Here is a 20,957-nt window from a genome sequence, read left to right as displayed (position 1 = left end):
CTGAGGTCTAAGAGGTGGGGACTAAGTCATGAAATATTGGGATATCTTTTATATCTTGTTAGTATATGGAAAACATTTTCTTATTACCTTGCGGTACTTTACACAATATAGGATAGTTTATCCAGTCGTCTCATACAGTACTCGCCAAACTTAGAAGGCTGTAGAACGAAATACGTTTCTTGTTTTCTTCAACAAGGTCATATAGCGACCTAACTGGCAGAAATGTGGTGTCCTATGGAGTGAGGTAATCTCAGTCTAGGTCGCTGTTCAAATTTACTGTCCTCGCGTTATTACTATTTTTAGTTTTATTGTGAACACTTTCCATATACATAATCAGGATTTTTATCTTTAACTTAGCATGTTTCCTTTACATTACAAAGGTTTTTGTTTTAAATGAATATATTCGGGTGACGCATGGAGACCAACACACAAGTGACTCAGTTTCCACATTGCGTTAAAAATAACATCTCAAAAGACAGGGTGAACGTGTTGTGTATTTTTTATTTTCGAATCAAACTCTTTTACATTCATACCTTCTTTACCCCACGCTCACGAATCCTTTAAATCTTTTGCAGGTTCCTGCATAATCCTACGCGTCTGGTGTTGGATCCTGTGTAGGATGTTGGGAGGGGATGAGGGGGGAGGATCCGTCTTAATTACCAGAGATCAGACCCCGCTACGTCTTTAATATCAAACACTTCTTTTGTCTTTTTAATTTCACTCTGGTGTCTGGGGCCTTGATTGCGGTGGCGGCTGTTGGGGTGAAGTCCAGGACGCTCGCTGGTGGGATGATTCGTCGTCGTCTCTCCTCTGTCGTGTGACAAGTGTATAAAGTTTATTTTAATGGCTGTCTCGAGTTACAATGGATTCTTTTAGACTTATAGAAGAAGTAAGAGCGACAAAAAAGAAGCGTTTTCTCCCGTCAAAGCGATAAGATTTAAGGAGAGAGTATGAGTATATTTTTGAAATATCATATACAGTGCAGTAGTAGGTAGTGACAGAGGCAGAGAAAGTTTAGATGATTAAGGTTGTGTAATATTAGAAACAACCTTTACACACTGCACGGAGGAAAGATTATGTCCTTTAGTCTCTTGTTCGATACCGGGACACTCGCAATCCACCCAGTTGCAAATTGGTACCTAACTTTACAGAAGAGGATGTAAAGGCGACATTGACGTTATATTCACACTGCTCCTAAGGGACCGTCAGGCCTATAGGGGACCCCATTCATTATGACACTCGTTCTGAGTTAGAAAAGTGGGAAATGTTTGTAAACTGTGTGAAATGTGTGAAATGCAGCAACTTCAAAGTGCACTGCCCTGCACTTCCATGACAGAATTGAAGAAGGGGAAAGTGTACAGAATGAGTCGAAACATAAATACAAGTATTTGATCAATTCTATGTTAAAAAATTCAGCGCAAAAAGTCACTGAGATTTCGCCGGGATAACCAACTAAGCAACGTGACAAACAAACAGTGAAACAACTGAGTTTCGTGCATCATCTGGGCACGGGGCGGGGGAAAGGGGCGGTGTACAATAGTGCACAAAACCTCTGCCATTGCCATCGTGTTTCTTAAGGGCTGCGTGATATAGCACCACTTGTTAATATGTTTGTCGCTATATTATAATAATGACAATAAAAATGGCCGCTGCGACCTAACCTAACCTAACCTAACCTAACCTATATTAAAGTTAACCTATTCTCTCCTTAACTAACCGAATCTAACCTAACCTAACCTATTCTGTTCTCAACTATCCTAACCTATCCTAATATTACCTGCCCTAAAATAATCCATCATATCATAACCTGTCTAGAAGACGTGTTCGCCTCGGTAAATATGCCTCCCAGAGTGGAAACACTAAAGAGGGGGAATGGTCGCCCTTTGTTTCATATGACAATAGTTAAAGTCTACAATCATAAGATTATAAGAAGACAAGTTTTGTTTGCCGAATTAAATGAGGGCCATTAGCGTAGGCCTGCATTACAATTCCAGAGCAAAATTGACCCTACTTGCAACTGAATTATTCTATCATCAGTAGAGGTTAAAAGAAGCAAAGGAAGATAAAGAATGGAATGGGAAGATGCAGCAGTAGACGATATGAGCGGAGATAGGAGTAACAAGGGAGGTAGCGATATTCAACAACTGTGGGAAAGGAAGACCTGAGCAACTCGACTCGCAACAAACGTCAAATTGATAAGTGTATAAAAATGAAAGTTAAAAACTTGTTTCGGTTTTAAATATAGATGAGTAAACAATAATTCATAATTATTCAAACGTTAAAAAATCTACATCAAGTAACAAAAGTTGCCATCCTACAAACATAGACACAGAATAAAAAAAAAAAAATATCCTTTGTGTCTTCAAATTAAAATCTGTCTTTCATCTCGAGTCTTTGATAAATTTTTAAAGGGGATTCATCCAGTGCTGTGTGGAGCGATTATCTCCTCTGTTAGCTCTAGGGTGTCGTCTTTAGTCGCCTAGTAAGGCTATAGGTTAACTATAGGAGTTGCAGTTCGAAATGCATTTTTACGGTGGATATAACCAATAATATATCGTGGTCGACCGAGGTCATAAAGGGTTACTGAAAAAAAAAAAAAAATAATTTAACAAAATCTTTGTAGACAAAATGTTATATGTTTTACAAGGTTTGGCTCATCCAAATCTCGAAGCGAGTGACATGGGATCCCGGGCTCCTGGTCTTCTTTATATTCTCGGATTTATCTTTCTCGGGAAAAGGACGAGTCCAGGTTCTTAAAGATATAAGAATGCATGTAACTGGTTGACCAGTAAGACAAAGCAAAATAGTACATCCAAAAATAAAATCAACATTACCTTCAAACAGAAACACTAGTTACATTTAGGAGAAATAATTAACGAACATATGATCTAGATTCTGTCTGTTTATTTTGTCTCTACCTGGTGTTAAAATAAATCTATCTAGTTAAGGGACTTTTTGTAATTTTAATATTATCTTTTAGGCATTATTTCCTTCCTTCAGTTGCAAATGTTTACTATTTCGGTGCATTCTTCCATCTTCAGTTACGAGAATTATTCATCGTACGAACCTTTAAGAACTTGGAATACGAACATAATTATTCTTTGACCTGCTTTTGTTTTCGGTTGTGAATGAGGGGGAGGTATATACACGTCTCAAACGTGACGACCTTCTCTCATAGTAACGTTATATGTTTTCATATATTTCACTATTATTGTGATGGAAAATAGGTAGTCAACTCGTTCAAGGAACGAGTTATTCATTATGTTTATTCTTTCTTATATTTATCTTTCTTTGTGTTTTCATGTTGTGGAACATTATAAAAATCCCTATCAACTATATCCCATAACATTAGTCATCAACTTGGTGTAAAGTTATACGAGTGGAGAAGTATAGTGTGTTTTAAAACGTTTTAAGGGTTCATCTCTCTCTCTCTCTCTCTCTCTCTCTCTCTCTCTCTCTCTCTCTCTCTCTTTCAGTCCTTATACAGTCTCTGAAAGGACTCCAACTCGCCTATTTACATCCAATATTCCTGCTTTAACACCTCCTTTATTGTGGCATTCGACCTAATCAGGAGTATTCTGAAGATCTTATTTCACCCCGACAATGCCCTCAGCCTGAATCGCATTAGTCTCGAAAATCGATTTACGTGATCTTCGGGAATGGCGCCGTCTCCTGGCTCATACTTAGAGGATTAATTAGAACATAAGAAAATAAGGAGTCTGCAATAGGCCGGTTGGCCTGTGCATGGCAGCTCCTGTCGAGAGTTACCGACCCCACAAAGAAAATGTCTCGTGCATTAATTCCTGAGAATTATAATAAAACACGCGAAATCAGGCATTCAATATATCGAAGACAAAGGAAATATATCTTGAATTATAGCACTTGAATTGTTTACGAAAACACGGGAAGCACACGAAACCAATGAATAACACTCGTAACTTCAGCATCGCGATAACACCTCCACATAATGTAATCTATAACTAGTTATTTGTATTTATTTATGTTTGTTTATAGATGGGTAAAGGCGATCGACTGAGTCTGTGTTTCAAGTAGATGTTGTGAGGAATAAGGTAAGAAGTAGGCAGAAGAGTCTGATGAAGCGATGGCTCATCTCTCACATTCCTCACTAATTAACTGGGCCAGCCCACCAACTTTATCTCCTCCGGAGGTCCTAATTTATTACTTTTTTCTCTGCATATCTTTCTCGACTATCTCTCCTACTTTTCTCGGCCACTCTTTCAGCCCTCTTTTGTTTTTTCTCTCCCTTGCATCTCTCTCTCTCTCTCTCTCTTTTTTTTGTCATTACTTCCGGGGCTCCAGAAATAAATGATGAATCTATGGAAAAAAATATATCCCACAATATCCAAAGGACAATCGTAATATCTTGACAATTACAAATGTAAAAAAAAAAGAGTCGTCTCATTTTGATTAAAATGAGCTGGAGCATCATCGCCAACGTCGGTTGGCCGTGTGCTGGAGGTCGAGGAAGATCTTAGGTAACTGCTGGCACTACTGGTAGTATCTGAATCATGATCTCTCTCTCTCTCTTGGCTTTAGGGAAATTAGAAGCAAAAACTCTGCAAGAATTTCATAACGAGGGGCAGAGTTCAACAGATTATTACATTACCCCGCCTCGGTATACACAGGGAAAGTTGGGCCAGTTATTCTCGCTCTGGGGCCCACTGGCTCACAGGATGGAATTTCAATTTCTCCTCTATTGATGTTGATAGCAGGCCCCACAAACCTGCTCCCCCCTCACCATAAATTCCAAGTTTCCAGCAATATATTTTCACGGTGCCGGGTAAAATGTTTATGTTGTAAACTCAACTACGGCAGCATGTGAGCTTCAACACGGCTTCTTGCTGTTACGATTGCTACTGCTGTAAACCTCCTGCTACTCCCACTGCTGCTGTGGACCTCCTGCTGCTGCTACTGCTAATGTTGACCTTCTGTTACTGATATTGTGAACCATCTGCTGTTGCTGCTGCTAGCAGCAATAATAATAATTACTATAATAATAATAATAATAATAATAATAATAATAATAATAATAATAATAATAATAATAACAATAATAATAATAATAATAATAATAATAATAATAATAATAATAGTAATAATAATAATAATACCACCGGAAACACAAACGCTGCTACTGTCATTTAGAATACTGCTACTACTACTTCTACTACTACTGCTGCTGCAGCAAATTTCACTGATACTACTAATGGTGTTACCATTACTACTATTTCTACCCTTTTTTTTTTAAACGTGGCCTCCAGCCTCCCCCAATAGCCACACCTTCGCCGCTACACCTTTTTTCAATTGCAATTGAACAATGTTACTTTTGGTTTCAACATCTTCGAATGGAATCAACATTCTTACACTTGATTAATAACATTCTTTACTTTCCGTTCAACAATCATCCAAAACTTTTCAACAGTCGTTCAACACGTGACAATGTTTACTTGCTTTCAACAATCGTCTCATTCTTCATTGATAATAATTCACTAATACTTTCAACATTTTACAAAACTAAGTAACAATCTTTAAAACATCATAACTATGCAAAACGTTTATGTTTTGGTGTTTTTCGTAGATCGAAAGACTAGTTGATCTAATTCGAACTTTTGAAGCAAGTAACGAATCACCGAGTCGAGATGGTGTGCTACACACTCAGTATTTTCATTACGAGTGTACAACTTCTCCCGTATACAGTTCGTCGCCGAGCCCCTCCAGCATGCCACGGAGGCACCGAATAACAAGTGCTACAGATCGCGAGCGCATTATCGAGGCCTACAGAGCCGAACAAGATTTCCTCGTAGTTGCAGCAGCCCTTGGAGTTCAGCGCACCACGGCATACTCCACTGTGCGAGTATACCAACGCGAAAACAGGGTTGAAGCGGCTCACGCAGGAGGCAGACACAAGATCATCGACAATGAAACTCTGGATCTAATACTAGTGATGCTGCTTGAAGCAAACCCTATGATGACCTTGAGAGAGATAAAGGAGGAGGTCATGGATATATTTCCTACAAAACCACATTTCAGTGAGGTAACGCTTTCGCGTTATTTGGAGGGGGAGCTGATATCACTGAAAATGTCCCGTGACTCCCCAGCAGAAAGAAATTCTCCCGCAGTAAAGGAAGCGAGACACGCGTACGCTACGTGGATGCTGGCGACGGGTCTACAGCAGCAACTAGTATACATTGATGAGACAGGTATGTAATTATGTAACCACTTATCAACTATCTGTAGTATGAACTACATAATTACTTAAGTAAACTGTATGTAACGAGTGAGTACTTAATATTGATCTCAGTTTGATGCATCGTACAACTTTCCTTGTGTTAATGTTTAATTACATTACAGTATGACTACATACACTGATGTTTCATTTCCAGGGTTCAATCTGTGGACCAAGAGGACGTACGCGGGGAGCGTGTGCATCGCGGCGTTGGTGGACAGCATGGCAGAAACACGACAGTGATTGCTGCGATAGCTGAACACTGTGGAATACTCTATCACGAAATTCACTATGGTTCAGTGACGAAGGAAGTATTCAGTGATTTCATCGCATCACTTGCAGCAATAATCGGAGACGCAAGATCCATACTTGTTCTAGACAACACTCCAATTCACAACGGTATCGCAGCAGTCTATCCCGAGCTGAATTTTAAATTTCTCCCTCCATACTCTCCTTGCTTGAACCCCATAGAAAACTGTTTCTCTGTGTTTAAATCATACCTGAAACAGTACCTCCACCGTGAAGCTCCACGGTGCAACGCGGCCCACGCCAGGCAAGAAGGAGTGACTCTCAATGCACTGAGGGAGAACATTTTGCAAGTTGGCGTGGAATTTGCACTGCCTAGCGTCACGGAACATGTTGTGTCGCAGAACTATATAACCATGTCAACACCTACTGTACTTGGTTCAATGTATTGAGCGCCGAGACATCTTCAATTGATATACAGTAGGTCTACAGTAATAGAGTATAACCTACTGCCTTACCGTTTGTTCCACTTGAAACAATTCACAACAAAAACCTTCTATACACTCATGGGTTCTTTTTTACCTGACAGGTTACTATTCGTGAGGCAGAGGAGGAAGGCAAGTCAACGGGATGCTGATATGACACTCCTCTCCCCAATCCCACTACCCCTCCCACCCTCACCTACCTCCATCCCTACCTTACAGCCAGGCAGAAACAACCCACCAAGGTGTACGAGGCCTTTACTGTGAATTGCTTCGTGGAAGTATCATGACACCAATGTATTTAGCTATTAGTATAAGGCCTTTTTTTCTTTGTTTCTTTTTTAAGCAATCGTATGTTTTATGTAGCTACTACATACTAAAGACTAAAGACATTACATAATTACATATGTTTATACCAGAATTCATTGTGTTGTTGATGTTTGTGTAAGTATACTCAAAAATTAAATATTCATGGCTGTTACTAATTTTAAAGATTGTTGAATAAATTCTTTTCAATGATGATTGTTTCAGTCGCATTGTTGAAAAGTTTGGTTGACTGTTGAAAGCAATCGGAGATATGTGACTGTTGAAAGGTTTTGTAAATTGTCAAATCAAAATAACTGATTGTTGAATGGATTCGGAAAATAGTTGAAAGCAAATAGAAATTTGTCATTCCAAAATCTTGATTGTTAAAGGCAAGTGGTCAATTGTTCAATTGCAAATGAAAGAAGGTGTATTATATTATCATAAAATTAAATATCCTAATACAAAAGTAGCTACCCTAGCTGTGTTGAGTTAGTTGAGCCGCAGAGCCATGACGCATTCAGTGACTGTTGACTCATAGTCAATACCTGCGACCGTTGTCGGCTTTGGGGCCGAAGATCTCGTTGCCCTAAGACAAAGCAATGCAGACCTAAGCAGAAAGAAAGGCAGTCGACATCTCAACCAGTCTGTAACGTAACTTCTGGGCTGCTGCTTCCGTACGAATAACACCTCCACGAGTCTGGCAGAGAAACTCTTTCTCTTGGTCCTATCCCACCAGAGGTTGTGAAGACCAGAGGGGTGAAGCTACCCTGTTCAACATTCAGAATTATTTCCCCTTATGCCCTGTTCTTGTCATTCTCGTTTCCCTTGTGTGCAGCATCGAGATCTAAGTTACGGTCACATGCGGCCATGGGATCGAAAATCCTTATGTCAAAGAAGGCTCGCTGTCCCCGCATCCTTAATCCTCGAGTACTGACGTCTACACGGGCTTCGTTGGATGTGTTTGAAGTCCTGTGATGGGAATTCTCACCGTCCAATGGAAGGAGGGTCGGTTCTACCCTGACATCATGGCAGATTTCCTTCAACATATTTGCTGTGAGATACCTTACTTCGTTATGCCCCATGCATAAGAAGACCCCTTTCTTGCACACCATGGCGTGGTTAGTGTCATAGGATGAGCCACACACGCATTGGAAAGGCAAACCTTCTACTGGTCTACCGTACCTTAGAGCAATGGCATTTGTGAATTCTTGTTTATTAAGGCTGAAACCTTTTGCCCTTATCGGTAACGTTGTTAGCCAGTTCGAAGCGCCCACCTCCTGCCACTTGCAGCATCAGTTGCTCCAGTTTATCACTTTGGGTGTGCTGTCGATCTTTCGTAATGGACTGTCGAATCTTGTTTAATTCGTTGGTATCCACCTCATTTGTTGCATTCTGAGCTATTATGTGCACAGTGAGGGCTGCCGTGAGCTTGACTGAGTTATGATGTTCGGTCGCAGCAAGCTCCTCTGGATTGGTCATTTCCATTCCTCCCAGACTCGGTGGAAGTGCAAGGATTGACCTTTCTACTGGGGTTAAGTGAAGATGTTTCACTAATTTGGGAATAAAATTGACGATGATGGCTTCTTCCAGAGGGTAGAGGAGGGGTCCGATATCTGGGATAGTGCACATCAGGTAATTCCAGAGAAGCTAGACTCCACGGGTGAATACCGCAAAAGCAGCATGTGGCTCTGTTTTAGACGAATCCATGACAAAAACCCCAACGGGATTGTCATTTGTCAACACTAACCTAACCTAAACATAAAAGTGTTTTATTTTATATTTTATATATGAGACTGGGGTTTTATCCGGTCACAGTTTTAGACAGAGCTTGGATTTCCTTCACCCACTCATTTACCTTTCCAGTTACGTATTCGGTCTTGAAGTCTTTCGTCCCGATTACCGCACCTATGTGTTGTAACATAGAAGGGTCACACTTCCCTGTATATACACCACACATTCACCTCTACCTGCATGGCTTACTCCACAACAACCCAAACTACTCGTTACCAACAAGGCAACGAAATAAACAAAGAGACAGGAGTTGGTTCCTGATTGGCGGAAAACCTTGGCGGCTTTTGAGGGGCAGGTGGTGTCTCTTCTGGGCAACCAGGCCCAGTCAGTTCAGCCCTCAATACCCCAGCGGCTACTTGTCTCTTCCTGTTTCTTTGTCGTTGAGTTATCCACTGTTCCAGCACTAACATGTACACGAGGAAAATACTGGCCATCTAGTATCATGTGTATTAGAAAACGTAGCCTCCATCCTCCCCAAATAGCCACACCTTCGCCGCTATTTTATTACCTTAATATTAAATATCCGAATACATAAGTAGCTATCCTATCTGTGTTGAATTAGTTGAGCCGCAGATCTATGCGGCATTCAGTGACTGTAGCCTTATAGTCAATATCTGCAGCAGTTGTCGGCATTAGAGCACAAGCTCTCGTTCCCCTGAGGCAGAGCAAAGCCGACCGAAGGAGAGAGAAAGACAGTCGACATCTCATCCAGGCTGTAATATAACTTCTGGGCTGCTTCTTCTGCTCGGAGATCACCTCCGCGAGTCTGGCGTAGAAACATCTTGCACTTGGTCCCATCCCACCAGAGGTTGTGAACACTAGAGGAATGAAGCTGCCTTGATCAACGTTTTGAATTCTCTCCCCATATGCCCTTATCTTGTCGTTCTCGTTCCTCCTGTGTGCAGCATCGAGAGCTAGGTTACGGTGACATACGGCCATGGGATAAAAAATCCTGATGTCGAAGAAAGCTCGCTGTCTCCGCGTCCAGAATCTTCGAGCACTGACGTCAACGCGGGCTTCGTTAGATGTGTTTGAAGTCCTATGTTGGAAGATCTCACCATCCAATGGAAGGAGGGTCGGTTCTACCATGACATCCCGGCAGATTTCCTTCAACACGTGTATTAGTGTAGCTGAGTATATTCTTTTTCACCCTTGTATATATTGTTTTTTTGTATTTGTGTAGGGTAAGTGTATTCTATATAAAAATCACTTGCATATTTTTCCTGTCCTATTACGTATACTGTGTTGGGTGATGTCATTTCATTTCAACCATAAGTGTGGTATCTACTATTTCAATTAAGCCCATTAATGCTGAATAACTAATCCTACAGTAAAAAGTCACTTGTAAGGTTTACCATATAAATAGATTGTCACTTTTTACGTAATTGGACATGATTTGCAAGGTATTATAACAAAATTATTTTGACCAAAAAGCCCCTAGAGACACGCGCAGGTAAAAAATTATTTAAATTTTGATATTAAAATAAACGTAAACGTTAAAGTAAAGTAACTTGAGACATTTGCCTTTTTGATTGCTCGATTTCCGTAACAGTGTCTTTGGCCCTCCTTTGTTATTTTGACCTCCTTTCCGCCGAACACCTCCATTGCACGTTCATAGTGTTCTGGCTTCACAATGAGGAAGGGCTTGCTGGCATTTAGGTGGTACCCTATTTGTGGACCACTTGATGTTATCAGGTCCCACCACTTTTTGATGTCCTCCACTTTTCCTGCTCCTGTAAGGTCGTCAGCATAAGCCACTTGCTTGACCGCGGATGTTTAAAATTTTGTTGTGTTGCAGCACGGATAGGTCTAGTGCGTACATTGCCATGGAGACAGGGTTCCCCTGCGTTGTTCCCTTGTTAGATAAAGGTCTGATGGGTTCCTATAGGTGTTTTTAACATACATTGTAAAGCTTGGACACTTGACATTGATGTTGTGCAGTGTAGCCATGCGGTTGATTATGTTGAATGCGTTGAATGCGTCAACCAGGTGTACTGCCTCTCAATTACGCTGCTCAAATATCTTTCTCATGGCATGAATGGTAGCTCCCCCTCCCCCACGACTGGTGGCCAGCACATACTTGCAGGTTCCCTGCAGCTGCCCTGACATCATTTACCACCTCCATTATGCATTTTCCCATCCCTATAGGCCGACATTCTGGATTTTTATCCAGAAGAATGTGAGGGCAGGCCGTCAGAGCATGTAGGTTATGGCAGTACGAGAATGCTAGCGGCGGTGGCATTGCAGAGGTCACTTGCTGCGTCACCAAACTTGTTAATGCTGAGGATGACTCCATCCGTCTGCATCAAAGCCTAAAGGGCCTGCACCTCCTTGTGTCTTCAGTGCTTTTTTCCCCACCATCCTTCCTGTTATTTTCTCGAACATGACGGCATTTGGAGGGATATAGGCACCCTGGGACGTGATGCCTTCCTCTACACTTGCAGGGGGATTTTTTTTCTTAAATTGTTGTAATGTATATCTGTTTATTAGCAGAACACCATCGTAAGATTCTTACACTCAACGTATTCGGTGTTTTGCTTTCCGTCGCCTATGAATTTAGTCTCTCCTGCAGTGTTCTTGCCTCGTGTAGGATATCGTCAAGAGCTCCTCTCTGCCACATTGTCAATCTTCTCTTCATTGCTGCCACACTTTTTTTGCACTTAGTCCTTGCGTGTGTCCTCTGACATAATAGATGGGGGTATTATTGGCAGTATTTGAAAAGCTAATGGGGCAAGGAAGCAGTCCTGAGTGTACTCGATTATGAGGCGAGTCATCTTCCCGAAACTTTTCTTTGGTGGCCGCACACTTAGGTGGTTCTGAGTAGGTTTATTTAACTCATTTATCCGCATTTTCCATAGTCATGCTTTTCCATTGTGGTGGCTCTGTCATTCACCTCGTGGATGGCTCTGTCATTTACCTCGTGGACATCTGCTAATGTTGGAGCAGCATTTATTGAGACTACATTTTCAGACATAGTCGACTCGCTGCTATCATTCAGGATATCATCGGGGTTGTTGCCCGGACGATATTCACTGTGTCCTCCTGTGACGGCTTTCTGCCCTGAGGATTCCGAAAGTTGTTCCCCTTCCTCCTCCCAACACATTGGTGGTGGTTTCTCGCATATTCACAGCTTGTGCAATTTTGGTTCTGGCTAGCACAGATGCAGCAAAAGTAGTTACCCGGCATAATGCTCCACACTTCGAGCAACAGGAAAGTTTACCATTGATTGCTTTGGTCTCATTCGGAGGAAACTGGTTCTTATGAGAAAAAGGGCAGAGAGGTGACAGGTTGGCCAGCTGTGTCCGGTTAGTAGGGACTTACGTGCGTGGGGATAGTTTTTTTTACTTCTTTTTTAGAGAAAGGAGGGGTGAAAGAAGACTAGAGGTGGGGGAAGGAAGTTATAGTTCGGAAATTGAAGAAATTTAGGAGGAGGTAAGAGAGGGCGGGCTGACCGCCTAGCTAAGCTAATCTAATGGTGTGTTAGGGTTGTGTCATTGGTTAGTTATCGTCTGTCGGTACAGGCACTAGACATCCTACCCTATCCCATATATGGGTGTTTTGAAGGCCTTGTTTCATATTCCGCCGACCCTGCTGGCGGATGCTGGTCTAGGGAGGTTGTCGATTGCCTGGCCGTATAGATCGGGGGTGGTAATGGACCTTTTGAGATTGGAAAGTTTTTACGAACCATGTATGGTTGTTGTCGTTATCTGGTAGGAGTCTTTGAAGGAGTTTTTCCTATGATCGTTCTTTCTTTTGCCAGACTCTGCTGGCCAGGGTGTGCAGCTGCTGGTTGATGGGTTTTATTCTTGGGTCTCTATGGATCTCGACTGTGGTTCTGGTGAAGGTACTCTTGTGTAAGATAATATCGGTATGATAAATGATGTCACCAGACGGAGTTTTATTTTCTCAGGAAGCGCTTTAAAGCGGTACAAGTGATCGTGGGCCCTTCGTGCCCAGTTCGCTATATAGTTCGACAAAACATTAATGGCGGGAATAAGTGGAGAAGTGCTCTCGCGACTGTATCTAACGTCGGTGCACATGCAATGAACACTTGTTAATAAATCGGTTTCCTGCGAACAGCAGTCAAACAGTAATAAGAATACACAACAACATGTAAATATTTAATTTTTTCTGTAGCTATATCGATCTTATACGAATAATTTCCTGTAGTATACTAGAGATTAGATAATCATGGTCGTGGTTGTTATAATCATGGTCGTGGTTGTTATAATCATAGTCGTGGTTGTTATAATCATAGTCGTGGTTGATATAATTATGGTCGTGGTTGTTATAGTCGTGGTTGTTATAATCATGGTCGTGGTTGTTATGATCATGGTCGTGGTTGTTATAATCATGGTCGTGTTTGCTATAATCATGGTCGTGGTTATTATAATCATGGGCGTGGTTGTTATAATCATGGTCGTTGGTGTTATAATCATAGTCGTGGTTGTTATAATCGTGGTTGTTATAATCATGGTCGTGGTTGTTATAATCATGGTTGTGGTTGTTATAATCATGGTCGTGGTTACGATCAGGGTCGTGGTTGTATGATCATGGAAGTGGTTTATATAATCATGGTCGTAATTGTTAAAATCATGGTCGTGGTTGTTATAATCATTATCTTGGTTGTTATCATGGTCGTGGTTATGATCATAGTCGTAGGTGTTATAATCATAGTCGTGGTTGTTATAATCATGGTCGTGGTTGTAATAATCATAGTCGTGGTTGTTATAATCATAGTTGGGGTTGTTACAATCATGGTCGTGGTTACGATCATGGTCGTGGGTGTTATAATCATGGAAGTGGTTGTTATAATCATGGTCGTGGTTGTTAAAATCATGGTCGTGGTTGTTATAATCATTATCTTGGTTGTTATTATCATGGTCGTGGTTATGATCATAGTCGTAGGTGTTATAATCATAGTCGTGGTTGTTATAATCATGGTCGTGGCAGTTATCATCATGGTCGTGGCCGTTATCATCATGGTCCCAGTTGTTATAATCATGGTCGTGGTTGTTATAATCATGGTCGTGGTTGTTTTAATCAAGGTCGTGGTTGTTATAATCGTGGTTGTTATAATCATGGTCGTGGCAGTTATCATCATGGTCGTGGCCGTTATCATCATGGTCGTGGTTGTTATAATCATAGTCGTGGTTGTTATAATCATAGTCGGGGTTGTTATAATCATGGTGGGTTTACGATCATGGTCGTGGTGTTATAATCATGGAAGTGGTTGTTATAATCATGGTCGTGGTTGTTATAATCATGGTCGTGGTTGAAATAATCACGGTCGTGGTTGTTATAATCATGGTCGTGTTGTTATAATCATAGTCGTGGTTGTTATAATCGTGGTTGTTATAATCATGGTCGTGGTTGTTATAATCATGGTTGTGGATATTATAATCATGGTCTTGGTTACGATCATGGTCGTGGTTGTTATGATCATGGAAGTGGTTTTTATAATCATGGTCGTGGTTGTTAAAATCATGGTCGTGATTGTTATAATCATTATCTTGGTTGTTATTATCATGGTCGTGGTTATGATCATAGTCGTAGGTGTTTTAATCATAGTCGTGGTTGTTATAATCATGGTCGTGGCTGTTATCATCATGGTCGTGGCCGTTACCATCATGGTCCTAGTTGTTATGATCATGGTCGTGTTTGTTACAATCATGGTTGTGGTTGTAATGGTCATAGTCGAGGTTGTTATAATCATAGTCGTGGTAGTTATAATGATGGTCGTGGTTGTTATAACCATAGTTGTGGTTGTTATAATCATGGTTGTGGTTGTTATAATCATGGTCGTGGTTAAGATCATGGTCGTGGTTGTGATAATCATGGAAGTGGTAGTTATAATCATAGTCGTGGTTGTTAAAATCATGGTCGTGGTTGTTATAATCATTATCTTGGTTGTTTTTATCATGGTCGTGGATATGATCATAGTCGTAGGTGTTATAATCATAGTCGTGGTTGTTATAATCATGGTCGTGGCTGTTATCATCATGGTTGTGGCCGTTATCATCATGGTCCTAGTTGTTATAATCATGGTCGTGGTTGTTATAATCATGGTCGTGGTTGTAATGATCATAGTAGAGGTTGTTATAGTTAAAGTCGTGGTTGTTATAATCATGGTCGTGGTTGATATAATCATAGTCGTGGTTGTTATAATCATGGTTGTGGTTGTTATAATCATGGTCGTGGTTACGATCATGGTCGTGGTTGATATAATCATGGAAGTGGTTGTTATAATCATGGTCGTCATTGTTAAAATCATGGTCGGGGTTGTTATAATCATTATCTTGGTTGTTATTATCATGGTCGTGGTTATGATCATAGTCGTAGGTGTTATAATCATAGTCGTGGATGTAATAATCATGGTCGTGGCTGTTATCATCATGGTCGTGGCCGTTATCATCATGGTCCCAGTTGTTATAATCATGGTCGTGGTTGTTATAATCATGGTCGTGGTTGTTATAATCATTGTCGTGGTTGTTATAATCGTGGGCGTGGTTGTTATAATCATGGTCGTGGTTGTTATAATCATGGTCGTGGTTGTTATAATCATAGTCGTGGTTGTTATAATCATAGTCGGGTTGTTATAATTATGGTCGCGGTTGTTATAATCGTGGTTGTTATAATCATGGAGGTGTGGTTGTTATAATCATGGTCGGTTGTTATAATCACGGTCTTGGTTGTTATAATCATGGTCGTGTTGTTATAATCATAGTCGGTTGTTATAATTATGGTCGTGGTTGTTATAATCGTGGTTGTTATAATCATGGGTGTGGTTGTTATAATCATGGTCGTGGTTGTTATAATCATGGTCGTGGTTGATATAATCATAGTCGTGGTTGTTAGCATCATGGTCGTGGCCGTTATCATCATGGTCCAAGTTGTTATGATCATGGTCGTGGTTGTTATAATCATGGTCGTGGTTGTAGTGATCATAGTCGTGGTTGTTATAATCATGGTCGTAGTTGTTATAATCCTAGTAGTAGTTGTTATAATCATGGTCATAGTTGTTATAATCATAGTCGTAGGTGTTATAATCATAGTCGTGGTTCTTATAATCATGGTCGTGGCCGTTATCATCATGGTCCTAGTTGTTATAATCATGGTCGTGGTGGTTATAATCATGGTCGTAGTTGTAATGATCATAGTAGAGGTTGTTATAATCATAGTCGTGGTTGTTATAATCATGGTCGCGGTTGTTATAATCATGGTCGTGGTTGTTATAATCACGGTCGTGGTTGTTATAATCATGGTCGTGGTTGTTATAATCATGGTCATGGTTATTATAATCATAGTCGTAGTTGTTATAATCATGGTCGTGGTTGTTATAATCATGGTCGTTGTTGTTATAATCATGGTCGTGGTTGTATAAATCATGGTCGTGGTTGTATAAATCATGGTCGTGGTTGTCTAAATCATGGTCGTGGTTGTTATTATAATGGTCTTGGTAGTTATTATCATTGTCGTGGTTGTTATAATCATGATCGTGGTTGTTATAATCATTGTCTTGGTTGTTATTATCTTGGTTGTGGTTATGATCATAGTCATAGGTGTTATAATCATGGTCGTGGTTGATATAATCATAGTCGTGGTTGTTATAATTATGGTCGTGGTTGTTATAATCGGTGGTTGTTATAATCATGGGTGTGGTTGTTATAATCATGGTCGTGGTTGTTATAATCATGGTCGTGGTTGTTATAATCACGGTCTTGGTTGTTATAATCATGGTCGTGTTGTTATAATCATAGTCGTGGTTGTTATAATCGTGATTGTTATAATCATGGTCGTGGTTGTTATAATCATGGTTGTGGTTGTTATATTCATGGTCTTGGTTACGATCATGGTCGTGGTTGTTATGATCATGGAAGTGGTTTTTATAATCATGGTCGTGGTTGTTATAATCATAGTCGTGGTTGTTATAATTATGGTCGTGGTTGTTATAATCGTGGTTGTTATAATCATGGGTGTGGTTGTTATAATCATGGTCGTGGTTGTTATAATCATGGTCGTGGTTGTTATAATCATAGTCGTGGTTGTTATCATCATGGTCGTGGCCGTTATCATCATGGTCCAAGTTGTTATGATTATGGTCGTGGTTGTTATAATCATGGTCGTGGTTGTAGTGATCATAGTCGTGGTTGTTATAATTATGGTCATAGTAGTTATAATCCTAGTAATAGTTGTTATAATCATGGTCATAGTTGTTATAATTTTAGTCGTAGGTGTTATAATCATAGTCGTGGTTGTTATTATCATGGTCGTGGCCGTTATCATCATGGTCCCAGTTGTTATGATGATGGTCGGGGTGGTTATAATCATGGTCGTGGTTGTAATGATCATAGTCGAGGTTGTTATAATCATAGTCGTGGTTGTTATAATCATGGTCGTGGTTGTTATAATCATGGTCGTGGTTGTTATAATCATGGTCGTGGTTGTTATAATCATGGTCGTGGTTGTTATAATCATGGTCATGGTTGTTATAATCATATTCATGGTTGTTATAATCATGGTCGTGGTTGTTATAATCATGGTCGTTGTTGTTATAATCATGGTCGTGGTTGTATAAATCATGGTCGTGGTTGTATAAATTATGGTCGTGGTTGTTATTATAATGGTCTTGGTAGTTATTATCATTGTCGTGGTTGTTATAATCATGATCGTAGTTGTTATAATCATTGTCTTGGTTGTTATTATCTTGGTTGTGGTTATGATCATAGTCGTAGGTGTTATAATCATAGTCGTGGTTGTTATAATCATGGTCGTAGCTGTTATCATCATGGTCGTGGCCGTTATCATCCTGGTCCTAGTTGTTATAATCAAGGTCGTGGTTGTTATAATCATGGTCGTGGTTGTAAAAATCATGGTCGTGGTTGTTATTATAATGGTGTTGGTTGTTATTATCATGGTCGTGGTTATGATCTTAATCGTAGGTGTTATAATCATAGTCGTGGTTGTTATAATCATGGTCGTGGCTGTTATCATCATGGTTGTGGGCGTTATCATCATGGTCCTAGTTGTTATAATCATGGTCGTGGTTGTTACAATCATGGTCGTGGTTGTAATGATCATAGTCGAGGTTGTTATAATCATAGTCGTGGTTGTTATAATCATGGTCGTGGTTGTTATAATCATAGTCGTGGTTGTTATAATCATGGTCGTGGATATTATAATCATGGTCGTGGTTGTTATAATCATGGTCGTGGTTGTTAAAATTATGGTCGTGGTTGTTATAATAATGGTCTTGGTTGTTATTATCATGGTCGTGATTGTTATAATCATGGTCGTGGTTATGATCATGGTAGTGGTTGTTATAATCATGGTAGTGGTTGTTATAATCCTGGTCGTGGATATAATCATGGTCGTGGTGGTTATGGTCACTGTCGTAGTTGTTATAATCATGGTGGTGGTTGTTACAATCACGGTCGTGGTTGCTATCATCATGGTCGTGGGCGTTATCATCATGGTCCTAGTTGTTAAAATCATGGTCGTGGTTGTTATAATCATGGTCGTGGTTGTAATGATCATAGTCGAGGTTGTTATAATCATAGTCGTGGTTGTTATAATCATGTCCATGGTTGTAATAATCATAGTCGTGGTTGTTATAATCATGGTCGTGGTTGTTATAATCATGGTCGTGGTAGTTATAATCATTGTCGTGGTTGTTGAAATCATGGTCATGGTTATGATCATAGCAGTGGTTGTTATAATCATGGTAGTGGTTGTTATAATCATGGTCGTGGATTTTATAATCATGGTCGTGGTTATGTTCATGGTCGTGGTTGTTATAATCATGGTCGTGTATGTTATAATCATGGTCGTGTTTGTTATAATCACGGTCGTGGTTGTTATAATCATAGTCGTGGTTGTTATAATCATGGCCGTGGTTGGTATAATCATAGTCGTCGTTGTTATAATCATGTTTGCGGTTATTATAATCATGTTCGTGGTTGTTATAATCATGGTTGTGGTTGTTATAATCATGGTCGTGGTTATGATCATGGTAGTGGTTGTTATAATCTGTGGATGTTATAATCATGGTATGGTTATGTTCATGGTCGTGGTTGTTATAATCATGGGGTTTGATATAATCATTGTTTGTTATAATCACGGTCGTGGTTGTTATAATCATGGTCGTGGTTGTTATAATCATAGTCGTGGTTGTTATAATCATAGTCGTGGTTGTTATAATTATGGTCGTGGTTGTTATAATCGTGGTTGTTATAATCATGGGTGTGGTTGTTATAATCATGGTCGTGGTTGTTATAATCATGGTCGTGGTTCTTATAATCACGGTCTTGGTTGTTATAATCATGGTCGTGTTGTTATAATCATAGTCGTGGTTGTTATAATCGTGATTGTTATAATCATGGTCGTGGTTGTTATAATGATGGTTGTGGTTGTTATAATCATGGTCTTGGTTACGATCATGGTCGTGGTTGTTATGATCATGGAAGTGATTTTTATAATCATGGTCGTGGTTGTAAAAATCATGGTGGTGGTTGTTATAATCATTATCTTGGTTGTTATTATCATGGTCGTAGTTATGATCAAAGTCATAGGTGATTTAATCATAGTCGTGGTTGTTATAATCATGGATGTGGTTGTTATCATCATGGTCGTGGCCGTTATCATCATGGTGCTAGTTGTTATGATCATGGTCGAGGTTGTAATGATCATAGTCGTGGTTGTTATAATCATGGTCGTAGTTGTTATAATCATAGTCGTAGTTGTTATAATCATGGTCGTAGTTGTTATAATAATAGTCGTAGGTGTTATAATCATAGTCGTGGTTGTTATAATCATGGTCGTGGACGTTATCATCATGGTCCCAATTGTTATAATAATGGTCTTGGTTGTTATTATCATCGTCGTAGTTCTTATAATCATGGTCGTGATTGTTATAATTATGGTCGTGATTGTTATAATCATGGTCGTGTTTGTTATAATCATGGTCGTGGATATAATCATGGTCGTGGATATAATCATGGTCGTGGTGGTTATGATCACGGTCGTAGTTGTTATAATCATGGTCGTGGTTGTTACAATCACGGTCGTGGTTGCTATCATCATGGTCATGGCCGTTATCATCTTGGTCCTAGTTGTTAAAATCATGGTCGTGGTTGTTATAATCATGGTCGTTGTTGTAATGATCATAGTCGTGGTTGTTATAATCATAGTCGTGGTTGTTATAATCATTGTCGTGGTTGTTAAAATCATGGTCGTGGTTGTGATCATGGTAGTGGTTGTTATAATCATGGTAGTGGTTGTTATAATCATGGTCGTGGATGTTATAATCATGGACGTGGTTATGTTCATGGTCGTGGTTGTTATAATCATGGTCGTGTTTGATATAATCATGGTCGTGTTTGTTATAATCATAGTCGTGGCTGTTATAATTATGGTCGTGGTTGTTATAATCGTGGTTGTTATAATCTTGGGTGTGGTTGTTATAATCATGGTCGTGGTTGTTATAATCATGGTCGTGGTTGTTATAATCACGGTCTTGGTTGTTATAATCATGGTCGTGTTGTTATAATCATAGTCGTGGTTGTTATAATCGTTATTGTTATAATCATGGTCGTGGTTGTTATAATCATGGTTGTGGTTGTTATAATCATGGTCTTGGTTACGATCATGGTCGTGGTTGTTATGATCATGGAAGTGGTTTTATAATCATGGTAGTGGTTGTTAAAATTATGGTGGTGGTTGTTATAATCATTACCTTGGTTGTTATTATCATGGTCGTAGTTATGATCAAAGTCATAGGTGTTTTAATCATAGTCGTGGTTGTTATAATCATGGATGTGGTTGTTATCATCATGGTCGTGGCCGTTATCATCATGGTCCTAGTTGTTATGATCATGGTCGAGGTT

This window comes from Homarus americanus, unplaced genomic scaffold (assembly GCF_018991925.1).
Source record: "Homarus americanus isolate GMGI-L3 unplaced genomic scaffold, GMGI_Hamer_2.0 scaffold52512, whole genome shotgun sequence".
Lineage (NCBI taxonomy): Eukaryota > Metazoa > Arthropoda > Malacostraca > Decapoda > Nephropidae > Homarus > Homarus americanus.
This window is presented reverse-complemented; position numbering follows the sequence as displayed.